The sequence below is a fragment of the Protopterus annectens genome, chromosome 14.part0 (assembly GCF_019279795.1).
Source record: "Protopterus annectens isolate FY-2018-M chromosome 14.part0, PAN1.0, whole genome shotgun sequence".
Classification (NCBI taxonomy): Eukaryota; Metazoa; Chordata; order Ceratodontiformes; family Protopteridae; genus Protopterus; species Protopterus annectens.
In genome coordinates, this window is record NC_056748.1 from 403,814,076 (window position 1) to 403,833,623 (window position 19,548).

Below are 19,548 nucleotides of genomic sequence, written 5' to 3' on the forward strand. Positions count from 1 at the left end.
TGATTGCATAGAAATAAGGACTCCTATACAGATTAGACATGCAGACTATACAAATGCTAATATCCAAAATGACAGACTGATCCAAAAACATATAAAGCTGCTGGGCTGTGCCTATGCTGCTGCACATACCCATTTCAACACCGAGATTTATGGTGTACGTATCATGAATGAGGCGAGCAGCAGCAACATGCATTAATAACTGACATCTGACCAGTGTCCACAGTGTTATTCTTTGCTAGAAGGAAACACCTGACATATCACCATCTTACAGGTCAGCAGATTCTGGACCATATCAGACTGAACAGGGAGACTAATGGACTTGCTGGATGAATTGAATTGACAAAAGGTGTGACCAAAGGGATACATAGTATGACCACTTTTTTGGATATTAAATGCAGCTTTAACCATCTTAGCTACAGAGATATTCCAAACTTCAGCCTCCTGAATACTACACTAGTTCTTCAGTGTTATACTACAAGTGGAGATACATACCTCATTCTCACGGAATGCAGAGGAGAAGAACGGCACCATGCAGACAATGAGTGAGGTATCCATTTCTCTGAAGTCCAGGTAGCCACAGATTGCACATTTCTAGCAAGATCCACCTGGTCTAGAGGGTTATGGATACCACACCAGGAAGGGTTTCAATGCCAGGAACTACCAGGTGGTCTGTAATGCCCAGGTCATTATTTATATTGTGGCCCTGTGCCATATAATCAGTTCACATTATACACTCATTTGGCACTCATCCAATATTGCCCCATATCCTTATGCAAAGACTTTCCATAAGGTCAGCTGATTAGTAGCTGCACACAAATGTTGGATATACAGGCCTATACACAAACATACCATGTATGCATGGAGCAGACCACATATTATAATATGCTGTTTGTTTGTCATGCGGGTGCTGACAGATATGCCCTAACCTTGTTAATGATCCCCATTGCAACTCCCAGGCAATACAGAAATGGTGTATAACCCAGTCCACGTGAAAACACATAATATAGTGGGGCATATATTCAGGCTACTGGAGTGATGCTTTGATGTACAGATACTTCATGAGGGGTACATGCAATATACTTGAGTCATCTGCAGCACAATTTGTGTTGTGTGTGCCAGCTGCATAACATGGCATTAAACTAACCAGTTGAGCAACAGGTGACTATCTTGTCAAAGGTTTCCATACAAGTTGTAGCAGCAGCAAAAAAGCAGGGCGGACAGTCACAAATGGAATATACCTCAGCAGTGTAACATCCAAGGAAGAGGTAGGCACAGTACACTGCAGCACTGCCAAAGAAGCAAATTCTGGTCAGCAACTTTGAGGCATGACTCCGAAAACTCAGAATAAAATAGCAAATGCCTTGACATACCAAAGATATGTATGGCATCAGACATCACCATACCCACACGAGTTATGGGCTTGTGCAGGGCACAGTCATCATCACTTGCACAGGTGGGGGAGACACATTGACAGACAAGTGTAACACTGTGATATGGGTAAGGACATGGAAAGAAAAACAGTAGTTACATACTCTGAGGTTGTAGGGATTCAGGGATAGCATCCTCCAGTGGTGGGTATAATTGGCCGTGACATGACTTGACTCTAGGCATCGCTTGCTGTAGTGGCTTGCATGACTGGGGCTCAACTGTCAGGCATAGCTATGAAAACATGCATATGAAGACTGTTGAGACACCCTAGGTGCTGAGGAGAAAGAGTACCATTCCCCACAATCTGGATAATACCCACAACTAGGGATGGCACATTATATACCTCTGGGTGACAGTGAAGCCATCTCAACAGCAGTATATGTAGTCTGACTTGAGATGGTCTATAGATGACTTCCTCACATCTAGACCATTCCCCAGCCATGGAGATCATGGTTTGTGGAGGAAAATTAGATTTTGTCTGAAAAGTGTCTCATGGGGAAACCTTGTAGAGAAACATTTTCCAGCTGTGACCTCAACAGCATTGTCCTATACTCCATGTCACTGTGCATCAATGTCACCTCATAAGCAATGAACCTCACTCACCATTGTCACAATGCTCTGGGTAGCAGTCAATGCATCTGGATCAATGACCTGGACAGCCAATTGTTAATGTTGAGAATGTTGCCATAGCAGCAATGGTCTGGAGCCATGCCAGCACATAGCTGCCCCATCTGTCTTTATCATGGGTGTACACCAAACAAAGGCGGTGTATATTCTGGATGCTGTATATGTTGGGCATTCAGGAACAGAGCATGAAGGACTTTCAGGTACGACATGTCTGCCATGCTCCAGTGAGGCTAAATGCTCAGACTATACCACTAAAGGTGCCTCTGTAATGATGGATGGGAGTGATCCATCCTACTGTAACACTGCAGCTGTGCCACTGTGTCATCAGACAGTGTCATCATCTGCAGTTATAGATGCTCTGCTATCAACCATCTTTTGACTTGTGACAGAGCCATCACATGTGGAACCATGAAAGTAGGAACACATATGACACCATTCTCTGCCAACACATACATATACCCCTATAACCTGTTTTAATATGCATATAAATACAGTAATAGCATGTTTTTATAGAACTAAGAGAAATACCTTGTCATGCATTTTGTTGCAGTTGCATGACAGACATGACTGTAAGAACAGATATGCAGGCTAGCTTTGGTCATTTCTTCCCTTCAGACTGGAGATAAAGTATTCTGCACTTCTGAAATGGACATTAATAACTGTTTACTATCAAAAGGATGAAAATCACATCCGAGAACGGTGATTTCTGTGACAAATAATGTCAACTCATGAATATGAAGTAGGTTGTATGATCACACTGACATCGACAAATTCTGTCAATCTTAAGGTGGAACTCTCCCATAGAAATCCATGCTATAACTCCCTGCCCTGTGCACGTCCTTCTAAACGGATGTACAAATGAACATCAACATTCCGACAGTCGCTCCTACCATGGTCGGAGAGGTGGCTGTCGAGTATGCCATTGTCGACCTTTTGATTGTAAACCATTAATAACCTAGTGTTTTTCCTACTTACACATAGATGTTTCCAAAGTCAGATGTCACATTCAAGCCAGTCCTTGGGTATGAGGGGACAGTAGCCATTATCCAGCAGGTATGAGTGAAAACTACTCAGCCTCACTAATCTGCTTCATTGCTGGCACATGTGTCTATTGCAATGCCCAGTGCATTGTCCATTGCATGGATTTGCATATTAGCTATCCTTTACAACAGCTATTATGAAGAGCCATTACAGCTGCCTACAGCTTTCACTTTCTGCACAAGTCCCTGCCTAATCTAGTAATGATAACACCTGTCTGCAGTGCATTTGCCCAGGATTCACCTGTTGTAGCATTTTATTCTACTGGTGAACATTTCCATGCATTCCCTTCCTTTGGTGACCTTGCCATACATGTACACCTGTGGGATCCATATACCTATGGCCACATCCATCCATATCTTTCTGCTCTTAGATATTTATTGGGAACCTCCAAACACTGGACCCTACCCAGTTCAGCTTTGTTAAGGGTAGATCATGCCTCCTAAACCTGGTTAACTTCTTTGAGACAGTTACCAGGGCTATAGACGAGGGAAAAGTGGTTCACGCAGCCTACCTAGACCTTGCAAAGACCTTCGACACCATTTCCCATTCTGGTATTATAGACAAGCTCACCATCAGCCTGAACATAAACTCCTATGTCAAGAGATGGGTTGTCAACAGGCGCATGGACAGAACCCAGATGGTAAGAGTTGCAGGAGCTAGGTCTGACTGTAAACCAGTTACAAGTGGCATTCCCCAGGGCTCAGTCCTAGGACCCCTCCTGTTCAGTATATACTTCTCAGAGGTTCAGGCAAGCACAGGAGGTCTATGGCTGACCAAGTTTGCAGACGACTGCAAACTAGGGGCTATAATTGACTCTCTGCCTGACAGACATCCTCCAAAAGGGTCTCACTGAGACAGATACCTGGTGTCAAAACCATGGCCTCAAGCTAAGAGCCAAAAAGTGCATAGTCATCCCCTTTGGAAAAAACAAAGTACCCACAAACTACCACATAGGTGGTAGCCCCCTAAATACGAAAGATGTAATAAGGGATCTGGGGACCCAAGTAGATAGTAATCTCTCGTTTGATAATCACATTGCCAAAGTGGTTAGAGAATCCTTCTATGTGGCCCACCTAATCACAAAAGGGTTTGCATCCAGATCAATAGAGGTCATTGTGCCCCTTGACGCATCACTTATCAGGCCCATCATAGAGTACAATGCCCCGTTTGGGATGTACCTTACAAGACACCTGTAACAGCTGGAAAGACCACAGAAGTACCTCACCAAGAGGATCACTAGCCTCAAACAGATGACCTATGCAGCTCGACTGAAGAAACTCCAGCTATACTTGGTTGCATACCACCTACTCAGAGGTGAACTATGCCTGACATACAAGGCCATGTCCAACCCAGAATTGATGGACATGCTCCACCTAAAGAAAACCATATCTTCTTGAGCCACACACTCTAGGAATCTTAACCTCACCACAACGATAAATAGGACGTGCTGGAGGGATAGACTCCTGTCCCAGAGACTTCCCATGTTCTGGAACAAGATTCCAATCTACATTAGGCAGAGCTCTTCGCTAACACTCCAAGAGAAACCTTGACGAGTGGATGGGAAATAGAAAGTTTACCCCGGGGATCACTTCAGTGGCTCTGCTGGACAGAGGCACAGGGAACTAATCTAAGGGGGCAACGAAAGCCAACACAATTCTGGCTAGGCTTATAAATGCCTTCGGGCAGATAGCCTAGTACCTACCTATCAATCTATGAACCTATAGTAAGTGCTATGCACTGCCTACAGCCACAGACCCCACCCCTTATTCATCTGGTTATCAGCTACAGTTAGTACGGTACTTACATATTATCACAACCAGATTTGGAAGTCGTCCTACTCCCTAATACTATATTATGTTATGCCAAAAGTTGTTTATCCTGCATTGGTTCTGCAAAAGGGACAGGAATACTGGCCAATTCCACCTTCAGGGTTGTATCCTTTACTGATGCAACTGAGTCTAAGAACTGGTTAAGGCATACAGTTCCAGCTTGCCTCTATCATCGGGTACTCAGGCTTTTCATTACTGTGTTTCTTTATAGGTGCATTTTTGAAGGTGTGATTTTGCTGTGACTTTATGTAGGGCTGAAATAAGGTGTGGAAGCCATTTTTCTTCTATGCTTTCGTGTCTTATTTTTAAGTGTGTGATTTTTTTTTTTTTTTTGTGGTTTTACAGCACTGCGATCCTGACTAAGCGACTTCGGCTCAACACAGGTTCGAATCACTGTGTTTTATAATGAAATAGGTTCATAGGTTCGTACTAGGCTAACTGCCCTAGGGCATTTATAAGCCTAGCCATAGTGTGTGTGGCTTTCACCACCCCTTAGGATGAGAATACTATGCCCTTTTAGGGTTTAGTTTACTTTGCCTCTGTCTAGTAGTGACACAGAGATGACCCCCGGGGTAAACCTATGATCTCCCATCCACTCGTCAAGATTTCTCTTGAATAGAGTTAGTGAGGGGCTCTGCCTAACATGGATTGGGATTCTGTTCCAGAGTGTAGGGAGCCTCTGGGTTATGAATCTGTCCCTCCAGCACGTCCTATTTATTTCTGTGTTGAGGTTTAAGTCTCTTGCTCTCGTGGCTCTGGTGGATTTGGATTTACTGAGGTGGAGCATGTCCATTAATTCCGGATTGGACATGGCCTTGTACGTCAGGCACAGATCACCTCTGAGTAGGCGGTATGCGACTGAATAGAGCTGGAGTTTTTTCAGTCGGGCAGCATATGACATATGTTTAAGTCCTTTTATCCTCTTGGTGAGGAACTTTTGGGGTCTTTCCAACTGCTGCAGGTGTCGGGTAAGATACATCCCAAATGGGGCATTGTACTCAATCATTGGCCTGATAAGAGAAGAGTACAGGGGCACAATGACCTTTCTTGATCTAGATGTGAAACCCTTCATGATAAGGTGGGCAATATAGAAGGTCTTCCTAACCACTTTGGCAATGTGAGTGTCAAATGAGAGGTTACTGTCAACCTGGGTCCCTAGGTCCCTGATTACCTCTTCCGTACTTAATGGATTACCACCTATGTGGTAATTTGTGGGTACCTTGTTTTTCCCAAAGGGTATGACTATACATTTTTTGGCTTTCAGCTTAAGGCCATGGCTCTGGCACCAATTATCCGTTTCTATGAGGCCTCACTGAAGGATGTTTGTGTCCGCTGGGGTATCAATTATGGCGCCCAGTTTGCAGTCATCTGTGAACTTTGTCAGCCACAATCCTCCTATGTTTGCCTGTACCTCGGAAAAATAAATGCCGAACAAGAGGGGTCCCAGGACTGAGCCCTGTGGGACACCGCTTGTGAATGGCTTAGAGTCTGACACAGCTCCAGCAACTCTGACCCTGTGGGTTCTGTCCTTGAGCCAGTTTGCAACCCACCTTATGACATATGGGTTTACATTTAAGCTGGTGAGTTTGTCTATGATGCCCGAGTGGGGTATTGTGTCAAAGGCTTTTGCAAGGTCAAGGTAGGCTGTGTGAACTGCCTTACCCTCATCAATGGCCTTAGTGACTGTTTCAAAAAAGTCGATCAAGTTCAAAAGGCAGGATCTGCCTTTGACAAAGCCAAATTGGGTAGGATCCAATGTCTGTAGGTCCCCAATGTCTTTGTTTATGAGTTCCATAATGATCCTCTCCATAGCTTTGCAGACCAGGCTCATCAAGCTTATGGGGCGGTAGTTTCTAGGGTCAGTAGAAGCACCACCTTTGTGAAGTGGGACCACTGTTGCCGTACGCCACTCTTTGGGTACGTATCCTGTAGTAAGGCTAAGATTAAACAGCAGCCTTATGTGTGGGTTTAGTTCCTCTTGGAGTTCATGTAGGACACAGCCCGGGACACCGTCCGGTCCCATTGATGCTGTGTTTTTAGCTTTAGAGAGGGCGGCTCTCACCTGGGCATCTGAGATGTTAGGGAGGCTACACTCTGCTGGGATAGTTATTTCTCCTTTTGGGGGGGAGGGGGAGGAGAAATTAGCACCGAACCTGTCTGCCAGAATGTTGGCAATGTCAGTGAGTTCAGTGTATTTTGTGTCATTTTGGACTAACTCTGAGCATATCTGGGAGTTTCCACCCAGGTTTCTAACATAGCTAAAGAAGGCCTTGTGATTGTCTTTTGTGTCTTTTGCGATTTTTCTCTCAAAGTTGGCCTTGGATGATTTTATGAGTGATCGTAGTTTTTTGCTAGTACTGATCAGAGATGCCTTCCCTTTTAGGGATTTTGCTCTGTCATGTAGTAGCTTCCTCCTCCTGTTGTAGAGTTTGTTTATGGCTGGGGACCACCAGACCGGGCACCTGCCTTTGGGGGAATGGGTCTTGGTTTTATTTGGGATTGCATGATCCATGCATTCTTGAAGGTGCCCGTAGAAGGCATTTGCCAAGGATTCAGCAGTGAGGGTTGTGGTTTCCACTGGCCCAGGGGCCTTGAAGGATACCACTTTAGTCTTAAGAAGTGTGAAGTTGGCTTTTGAGAAGTTCTTCACTGTGGTCTTTTGTGCAGGGGGTGGGGGCGGGATGTGGATTTCCAGTGAGATTAATTTATGGTCTGATCTTACCAAGGAGGGATATACTTCCGGTGTGGAGCATTTTGTCCCCATGTTTGTGATGATCATTGTCTCCTCTTGTGGGAATGGTGACCAGTTGTTCCATTGCATTTGAGTTTATGAATTCTAGGAACCTTTGGGCTAGGGTGTTGGGGCTTGAGTAATGTTCCCAGTCTATGTTTGGGTAGTTGAAGTCTCCCAATATGATGGTATTTGGAGAGACATTCACACTCTCCAGTGTCTTCAGGAAGGCTGAGTGGGGTTCCTGAGTTTGAGAGGGTGGTCTGTAGCATGCTACAAACTGTAAGGCAGTTTTGCCTATGGTTAGTTGCACCTGGATGGTCTCCGATGCTTCGTGCGTTGCCCCTAACCTGGAGGTGTGGGTATCTTTGATGAATATGGATACTCCCCCTCCTTTTGTGGTTCGGTCCAAGTTTTGGGGCCGGAAAGCATGATATGAGGTAAAACCTGATAGTGCTGGGGTGCTCTCAGGAGCCTTGAACCAGGTTTCAGTCACTGCACAGACATCGATGTTCTCCATACTGAGGAGGGCTTCGAGGGCATGCATCTTGAGGTTTAGACTTCTGGCAGTGAGCAGCATTACCCTTAGTTTTTTTCCACTTGTGTTTTCTAGGGAGGTAGGTTTGTCATTTGAGCCTTGCCTAAAAAAGGCACTATGGGGGTGGCAAGAGCCTTGGCCAATATCCGGAAGCCCAGGGGTGACAGGTGCAAGCCGTCCCTTGCGAAGCAGCGTGGCTTGTCAAGCATGTCATCCCAAGCAGACAGACATTGGATCCCCTTAGAATGACACCAGTAATTAAGCCAATTGTTAAAACTGATCATTTTGTCTTTGTACTGTGGCATCATTCTTGGTGAGGGTAAGATGCTGCTCAGGGTCAGGGTCATACCAGCCTGGGCTACATAATCAGAGAGCTCCTCTATGTCTCTTTTCATGTAGTCCAGGGAGGTACATCTCAGGTCGTTCACACCGGCATGTACAATGACTGAGTCATATTTGTACTTGCTGTGGAGTGACCTGAGTGCTTGTGTTATGTGGCGGATTCTAGCTCCCGACAGGCAGCTTACTGTGACCTTTTCCTTGTTCAGTCTGGTGAGCGGGACGTCAGTGTGTCTGACTATGGAGTCACCTATTACAAGTGTGTCTGGCATGTTGTTTGGCCTTAAGGGCTGTGACTGTTTAGCACGCTGACTTTGTGAACTATGTGTTGCATGTGCTATGTCTTGAGGTGGCGGTTGCTTGGGTGTCTGCTTTGGAGGCCTCTGTTGTTTTGGTAGATTTTTAATCAGCGCCTCCGAGTATGTTTTTGTGTGTTTATGTGTTTGGTTTGCAGTTGTGATAGTTCTATGTGAGACTGGGTTTGTGGTGTGCGTGGTTACCTTCTCCTCCTGACTGGTCTTGCCAGTACTGAATTCAGAGAGCTCAGCCTCCAGTTTGGCTATGTAGTTGCATCTCTCGCATATATTTGTATTTGTTGGGAGGAGGAGAGGGTTGTCTGTGTACATGAGGCAATTGTAACATTGTCTCAAGATTCCCAGATTCTCCAGCTGAACAGGAGAGGATGCCAGCAACTGACCCTTCGACATGCTAGAAATAGTGAAAAAGATTGCTGTGTAACTGAGTCAGAAAGGACCTATAGGGAAATGGGTACTCAAGGATTTAGGTGAATGAAGTACTTTCTTTTGTTTAAGAGTGCTTTACCTGTATAAAAAAATGCTTTAGGAGCAAGTGCTGAGCTTTTCAGATAGAGTATAGGCTGTTTAGATTGCAAGTAGAACAGTTGTAAGGGAAAAATTGAAGAGCAGACTTTACGGAGCCAGAAATAGTTTAAACTTGATTAACCGGTGCTGCTCTATGCTGTTCTATGAGCAAATTTGCGCTAAAACGTGCTAAAGCGCGCAAAAGCGGGCTTTATAGCAGGGGGTTGAAAAGAGCCAGGAATTGACCCAGAATGGCCAATAAACTACAAGTTGCTGGGCTGGAACCAATCCTCTAGGGACAAATAGGTTGCTCAGTGCTCCCCACTCCCACTGGTGAACAAAGAAGCTTCCTCTTATCCAAATAAGGGTATGGATAGCACAGGAACTAAGACAAAGCCCAGATATCAGCAAAATCTGAAGACTGGACTATTCTAGTTCAGAAAAGCGGGAAAACATGTCAAATGCGATTCATTACTTTACTTGTCTCAGTCATAATGCACAATATTTATGCCATTATCCACTACACGATTGTGTCTGTTAATGTGTGTTGCATGTTTGACAGGGCTACGATTTCCCATTTGGAATGTCAGTCCTAAGTGCCTCACAAATGATAACTGTGAATTTGAGTACTGCCTTACCCACTCCTGTAATAAAGAGAAAGTTGAAATTTGGGGGGCTTGGCTACTTGGGTTCTGAGTAGCAGCAGGATTTATTAGCTACACTTAACTTCTTATTATACTGGATTATTGTTTTCAAACTGGGAATTTCAATCCTTTTTCTCCATACTTCTATAGTTTTCAACTTCATCTACAAAAAAATATTCTAAAGGCATATTTTCCAGTCAAAATTCTGGGTTGAAAATATCTTCCCATCTGACTAGATTTCATCATGACCTTAAACAAGACAGACAGCCAAGATGCTAGTCTCAGAAGAGAACTACAAACTCTAATGTCTAGCATACAGGATTTAACTTCCAAGATTGATAAAATAGAATGTAAAATAGACAATTTTAAAGAGAAAGTCACTAAACAAATAGAATTACTACACAGATGTGAAGCAACAAAAAATTCAAATAACGAGCATTGAGGAATCTTTGAATGACATGGATGGAAGAATAATGGAAAATGAACACAACACTGAATGTCTACTAAAACAAAACACCTTGCTACAGACAAACTTGATGACCTTGAGAACAGATCTCGCAGAAATAATCTTAGGATCTTTGGTTTGCCAGAAAATGTAGAAGGAAATAATATGACATCTTTTCTAAACACCTGGATACCTACTATTTTGGATCTACCAGAGGCTGTCTTTTGGCATTGAAAGGGCACACAGGTCATTAACTGCTGGTACCACCAGAAAGCAACCTAGGTCAGTTATTGTTAAATTTCTCTCTTCCTCAGATAAAGAGCTGGTTCTAAAAACTGCTTGGTCTAAATCTCCTCTGAAAGTTACTCTATTATTCATTTTGACAATAACTTCTCTTCACTTGTCATAAATAAGAGGAACGTTTTTTGCCATTGATTAAAGAACTAAAAAGATACAAATCAAAACACACCTTTTGTTTCCAGCGAAGTTGAAGATTTTCCTTCCAGAGGGACCCAAGGTATTTGAAGATCTGGATTCAGCTTTGTCTTATGTTAAAAACCATAAAGCTCTAGAGAAAATAGAAGAAATGGAGTGGGCAAACCCTTTGCTTAAAAGAAGTGCTACAAACTCTACATGGAAATCACCTGAAAAGCAAAACAGACTAAAGAACAAATAAATAAATAATACTATTTTCTTTCTCAAGTGAAGTTTGAAACTTATCAAGAGGTTTACTGCTTTAAAGTAATAAATACATATAAATAAAAGGTACGAACAACTTTAAACATATATACTGCTGTAGAAATTTCTTTTGACATCCTTCATTATTCATATATATAGCATTCTAAATTATATTGCTCATGAAATAATTACTACCCACATTGATGAGTTAACGTTTATATTTAATTTGAACAAATGACATAAAAGAGAGAGAGACACAAATTATTTACATGATATTGATTTGCTACAAAACTTATCTTTTTTAAAAATGTGTTTGATATGACCACATTAAAAGGTATCTCCGTTAATATCAATGGTCTTAACTCCATAAAAAGAGGCAGTATGTTCTACTGTATGCACTACATAAGCCCAATATCATTTTCCTACAAGAAACCCATTTACTAAAAGGTAGTATCAAATACTTAAACACAAATATATAGTTATTACAAGCTCTGAATATAAAAAAAGAAGAGGTGTTGCTGTTCTTTGGAATAAATCACTTCCTGTACCAAGAATAATTAACACCTATAAAGCTAGCAAAGATTTGTTATGTTTAGCCATAATTAAAATAAACAAAAAAATATACATTAATAAATAATTATTGGCTACCAGGTATAGGTACCAACACTATTCGACAACATTTAAATCAAATAGTTTATTCTACAGGAAATATAGTCATGGCAGGAGATTTTAATTGTATTCTGAACTCAAAAGACTCAACAAACTTGGGAAAGAGAAACATTACTCCACAAGCTAAACAGCTAATACATTTTATAAATACTTATCAACAACAAAGTACAGATAGAAAATATAAACAAATCACATGCAATGATATAATAACTCAAATTAATAAACTCAAACCTAACAAGGCACCAGGAAATGATGGCATCATAGCTGAGATATATAAAATTGTGCCTAAAACACGTATTACAATACTTCATAAGGTATTTAATACTGTCCAGACAGAATTTATGATTCCCCCCTCATGGAAATATACGTTCATCTCACCAATCATAAAATCCAACAAAGACCCCAAATATTGCTCATCATACGGACCCATATCCTTATTAAATGTTGATTATAAGATGTTCATGAACATTTACACTGAAAGAATTAAGACAATTTTGCCCTTTCTAATTGATGATGACCAAACTGGTTTTGTAACTAACAGAAGCACATTTGATGACATTAAAAGAATATTAGCACTTACAGATTTCTCTCACAGAAAAAAAAACGTTTACCTCTAATTAGTCTGGACATTAATGCGGCTTTTGACTCAGTCGATTGGGATTATCTGTTTACATTGCTAGAATGTATACGTTTTTCAAATAATTTCATAAACTTACTTAAAAATCTAAAGGAGCATTAGCTTATATAAAGATAGGTACATAAACTTCAAACAAAATACCCATTATAAAAGGTACTAAACAAGGTTGTCCCCTTTCCCACTTTTGTTCACTTTAATAATGGAATCCTGGGCAAATGCTGTAAGAAATGACAAAAATATTGAAGGGCTAAACATAGATGAGGATACAACATCAAAAATACAACTATTCGCTGATGTCCTTATAACTACAAAAGGTAATGACTTCAACAACTACTTTATTAAATTCTATTAAAACTTTTCAAACTATTTCTGAAGATTAAACAAAAATATTACCCATATATTCAAATAATAATACTCTTAAACCCCTTATCTCAGACCAAATCACTTATGTGGAAATTATCCTTACTAAAGATATAAAAACAATTATACGATTAAATTATGACAAATGTTTTAGTAATATTCAAAATCTAATTTCTAATTGGAAAATAACATTTACTACAGAAGATAGGTTAACTATTATAAAAATGATTATCTTCCCTAAAATATTATACATTCTTCCTTCTAAAAAATGTATTAACAAAATAAACTCTCTGATATTAAACTTCCTTTGGTATCCAAATAAGTCACTTACATAGCTGGAATAATGGAGGGATTGATTTTCCTGATTTAAATCTCTATTCCATAACTTCTATAATTAAAGTGATTACTCAACTTTTAGACACTACTTACTTAGCTAAATGGAAATTTCAATGGGAGTCATCCACCATGCAATTAATAACAAAACATTCTACTCTCATGTTAAAAATAATAATCCCATTATATAGATTCTAAAAGATTATTTTACCATACAAACAATATTTCCCTACGCAACTTGTTACATTCACAATATCATAGTAACTTTTAGAAATTTCATATACAAACATATCAGATATAAAGAGTGTTTCACATTATTATTCCCCATAGCTTTTACTCAAGGCATATTAATAACCTCAGATTTAAATAGTTTCTTTAATCAAAAATAACTTAAGTTCTGGTTTCAGCTCACAACTGACTTTAAGACTGAAAGTGTTGAAAGTATATTAAATTAATTTCAATTAGATAAATCAATGTGTCTAAATATACAAACACTTAGATTATTTATAGACAACAAATTACAAATGATTACACCAACTACAAAAAATATCTCTATCTTAATACATTGCTTTCAATTCTTCAACGCAAACATACTCCAACAAACTTTCACTTTTTTTAGAACTATAAGAACAGAAACATACTCATGTCCAGACAATTATTGGAATTATTATTACACTATTAATAACTATCCTAGTGATCAGGACAAAGAAAATATTTTAAAACAGCTGGGAAAACAACATTATCTGTTAAGTGGAGATTATACACATGGAGGTTTATGAACAGATCATTCTACGCTTCACAAATAATGAATAAAATAAAAAAAGCAGAACATATGCAACAAATGCAAATCAGATACAGATATAGACTGGGCCCTCATGTTTTATGATTGTCCTGCTCTTATTTTGTTTTGGAGGAACATAACAACAACTACAGTGAAAATGGAACTATTATATAAAATAGGTGAAAGGAAGAAATTACCTGAAGATATGAATGTTAATACAGAAGCTAATTTTCTTAATGCTGAGGTGACAAATTCCATTCAGAGGTTTTAAAATGTACTTAAAATAGAGCCTGTTCTATATATGGTTTTGAAAAATAGCCCCAAAACATATTTTTCAAAAGGTATGAAATATCACATTATTTGCTGCATAGTCACTATAAGAGACTACAAGTTAATGTTGTGGTCAGTACTATTTGATACTAGTAAGAAATAGGCCAGATTCATTAATGCTTACACTAAGTGTAAACGTTCTGTATTCAAGAACATCCCTACCACATTGCTTGTGCTTTCTAGTCACTCAGAAAGAATTGTCTAAGTGTACACATAGTAAGCTTTATGAACCCCCCCCCTCAATATTTAAGGCTGTAGGAAAATCAGCAGGAAAACTAAAATTATGAGGAAGAAGATGTGAGTTATGCATGTTTTGTCTTTTCACTCAGAATGGTGTACACTTAGTGTGGACATTAATGAATATGTCTCCTGTGGTGGCTGTTGTATAAATATCCCTCTTTGTTATATAAAATTAATAATTGTTCTGTCTCAGTGAATTCTGCATTTAATTGTACCTCAAAAGGTGTAGTTTACACTCTACAGGTCAGACAACTAGAAGTTTTAAATTAAGAGCATTTGTGTAATATTCAAGTAGGTAGAGTTGAATATAGAGTGGCTGACCATTTTATTTCTATACATAATCTTGATGTTTCATGTTTTAGATGTCCTGTTTTAACAGAAAATTTTTATGTGAAACACTTAATATTTAGAAGGAAACAAATAAAGAAAGGGAGAAGTTCACAGAAAATAAGGGAAAAAAAGAAAGTAATGTCTGTAAAGTAAAGAGAATACGTACTAAAAAGCACATTGCTTTGTTATGTAACTCACAGGTTACAGGGAATGATAATATTTTTTAATCAGAAAACCTTCAGTCTGCAGAAAAAGGCATAATTTTTCCAAAAGAGAAGGCAAGAAGCAGGTGAAAAGGAAGAAATCAAAATTAAACATGGAAGAATCCAAGAACATTACTATAAGAAAAAAGAAGGAAAGACAGATGTTGACTACATAGCTCAAGCTGTGGATTTACAATATCAGCTGGATGGGAATTTAATACACAATGAAAACAGTGGGATTATTAATAAGGTCAATACTGATGAAGATCTATCCTTTGTAACAATCAACAGGGCATATATTACTGTATTAGAAGTTGAACATTCTTCAGAGCTGGTCAGCAAAGATATTCTTGTAACTGGAGATTCAGTTAGAGGAACTAATGCCTATATTCGCAGAGAAGATAATGAATATTGGATAGTGTTATGCTTGTCAGGAGCAAAAATAGAAGATGTGAGACAAGCCTTGGAACTGCTTAATGTAAGGAGGTATGAATCTTTTTTTTTATTCATGTCAGTACAAATGATCTCATCCACAAGGATTCTCTGACTGTTAGTAAGGAACTGATAGCCCTCTTAGATAGTACAGCTTGTACTAGTGTTAGGATGTATTTTTCACAAATCACTTATAGAAATTATAGTCAGGTTACAGTGAATGAAAATATTTTTGGGGTAAATACCTACATGGAAAAAATGTCCTGTTTTAAAAAAATGGAAGTGTGCATCCAAGCCTAGTTTTGGGCACACATGTTCAGACAGGATGGCATGCATTTGTCAAGATCAGAGAAGAGAATTTTCACAGCAGATATCTTGCAATATTTGACAAACACTAGGCAGGATTTTTGCCAGGTGAAAAATTTAACAGTTCACAGATAACATTTGATGCATCTCTGATGACTGTTAATGCAAGGAGTATTAATAGTAAAGTTTTTTTTTTTATTGAAAATTTTGCTACATTCCCACAAGATTAATGTTGTTGTTTGTGAAACATAGTTAAAGAACAATGACTGGAAACCAGTTCTGTCAAAGTATAAATATTTTTAATGTAACAGACATTCTAACAAAAAAATCAGGTGTTGGTGTTATGATAGGGATTAAAAGTAATTATGAGATGTGTGATTATTACATGTTCAGTGATAACACCAATACTACTGTGTAACTATGAAAATAAAGGCAACCCTGAAACATGTATCAATTGTTGGACTGTATAGTCCACCAAGTAAGTGCAGATGACCTAGAGGAATTCATACATTTCTTTCATGAAACACAGGAGGGAAGAATAATATTAGCTGGGGCCTTAAATTTATACAAATCAGACTGGAATAATATTGATTCAAGAACATTAGTAAGAAAACTATTTACAACATATATTCAGGAACAACAATTGCTCAAGATTGTAAAAAAAAAAAAAAACTACCAGGGGATGGAGCATACTAGACATTGTTTGTGTTCCTAAAGACATTACTGTTATTTCAAGTCAAGTTTTACCACCATTGATGTGCAGTGATCATGGGGTTATAAAGGTTAATTTGTTGCTTAGTAATTCTGCCAAACTGAAATCTAAACAAATGCACAGAAGGTTAATTACAGATTATATGGAAGCAAAACAGTCACTACATAAAACTATCTGCTCTGCTAACTCTCATACAGAACTCCAGTCACTTACTCAAAAAGCTTTCAGTGCTGTAGAACAATGGTTCTCTTACCGCTGTCTACTCCTCAACCCCAAGAAAACAAAACTATTACTTTTTTCACCTACTCGTAAATCTACTCCACCTTACTTTACTCTTACATCCACTGACGGAACACTCATCTCTCCTGACTTGACCACAAAACTATTAGGGATAACTATTGATAATAACCTCAACTTTGACTCTCACATCAACAACACCATAAAATTAGTTAATAAAAAAATAGGATCCCTTTACAGAATCAAACCTTTCCTAACACCCAAAGCAAGGTCCACCATTGCTAGATCTCACCTAATCTCCACTCTTCTCTATGCTTCCCCCATTTACACTAATCTCTCCAAAACAACATGAAGAAACTAGAAACATCCTATCATAACATAGCTCGATTCGCTATTGGATCTCCTTTTAGAACTCATCACTGCTTGAACCTAAAAGAACTAGGCTGGATTGAACTTCCTAACCAACTTGTACTTCAACAGATCTTAATTGCTTATAAGATTCTATATCAGCCAACCAACACACCAACACTTACTAGCCTTATTTCTCCATACAACAGCCTGCAACAACTACGTTCCTCAAATAAACTTCTGATTAATATTACCAAACCTAACAATAATGCAGGTGTCAGTTTATTCTCCAACTCTGTTGGAAAAACATGGAATAAACTACCCTCTGATATCACTTCTTTAACCTCTTTCCAACTTTTCAAATATCAACTAAAGATTTATCTCAATAAACACTGGCTTTGCTGCTGCACTAATCCAGACTAATGCCAACTCTTCTCTCTTCCATTACCCTTGTTAACAAAAAAAAAAAAAAAAAAAAAAAAAACTTTTTTTTTTTTATATTATCTGGTTAACTTGCTATGATGTCATGTGAACTTTTATGCCAATGTATTTTTTATCTGATTATATTATTGTTTTTACTTGCTATCTTTCTTATGTAACCATTTATGCCTTTTTGTAAAAGTGTACAACTGATGGAGCTTTTCTCCCCGGGCCTCTACTGAAAACGGACATATATCCAGTTGGACTAGCCTGGTCAACAAATGTAAAATAAATAAATAAATAAATAAATGGAGTGAGGTGTTCAGTGGAAAAACTGCAGGTGGAATAGAAAAAGTTCTGAAAGAGAAACTTGAGTGCAAAAAAAAAATGTTTAACGTCAGGATCTAGGCATACAATGTCAGGGGGATATATTTCCATAAGAACAAGATATATGATTAAGGTGAGAGACAAAAAATATAAGAAATGGAAGACAGGATGAACTACAACTTGAAAATTGAAGTAAACAGGCTGGATAAACAGATTAAGCATAGTGTGAAACAAGATCCAGAAAAATGTCAAGAAAATTTATATAAAGATATTGAATATAACAGGAAACCTTTTTAAAGATACATAATATGTGGAAGGAGTAAAGATGTACAAATTGATAAACTGTATGCAGATTCTAAAATTTATTTTCAGACACAACAGATTTTAGATGTATTTACAAAATCTTATGCAAAGCAGTTTGGCTCCACCAAAGGGGTGATAAGTTGTCCTAGTGACATCCAGGTAACCTCAGATACTGGAATCAAATTAGATTATATTGAGAAAGAACTAAGAAAACTGGATCCAAACAAAGCATGGGAGGACACAGAATTACTAACAATGACCTGAGAACACTTCAGCAAGAACTTATGGTACCATTATATCTATTATTCACTATATCATATAAATATGGGGAGATTCCTCAAGATTGGAGACATACGCTTATTAAACCTGTCTTCAAGGGAAAGGGGAGTAGGATGAACCCAGAGGCATATAGACCCTTAAGTCTACTTTCATGTTGTGGAAAAATAATGGAGACAGTATTACTGGATAAGTTATTGTCAGAAGTGGATAGGTGGAGACTGGAAACCATATATGCATATCTTGAAAATAGATGTATTACCACCATGATGTTCTATAAGAATATAATAACAGCTATGAATGAAAAATTGCACTGTAATGTAATTTATATAGATTTAACGTCAGCATTTGGCAGGGTCATACACAAAACACTGATCAATAAATTAGAACAACTTAGTAGTGATGTAATCTTGATAAGATGGATAGCTGCATGGCCAACAAGTAGGGCATGGCAAGTATCATGCAGCAACTGAACAGGTAATAGCTATGATTACAGTCAGGATGTCCCACAGGGCTCTGTTCAGTCCCTTACTTGTTTAGATTATATCTTTCAGGCCTAACTTTTTGTCTGTATACAGATTACCTGAAACTGGGTAAACCGATTACATATGCATACAAATAAGGCATGTCTGCAAAATAACTTGACTAAATTGACCACTTGAGCACAGGAGAATAATATGCTTATAAATAAATCAAAAACTAGGCATATGAGATTTGGAATGCATAAATTGAAAGGTAAGCATTTAATACAGCACACAGTGATGGAAACTGTAGACTCATTTAAGGACCTAGGTATATGGGTAGGTCCAGCTATGAGTTTTTCTAATTATATCAACCAATTGGTTAATGATAGTTATAGAACTATAGGCTGTATAAAAAGATGTATAAAGTCTAGGATATCAAAAATGATGAAGTCATTGTCTGTTAGTTACATTAGACCCAAACTTAGGTATGGAATAACAAGATGGAGATCCTATAAGAAAACAAGCATAAGTAAACTGGAAAGAGTACAGCAGAAATATACCAAAGGAATCCATTGATGTAAAATTTTAAGTTATTATGAAAGACCAAAATATGTGAACTTGTACAGTGTCTCTTACAGACATCTAAGAGGAGACCTTATTTCGGTATAGAGGGCATTTAGATACAACTACCTCTGGGAATGTTTTTGGTTATTAAAAAG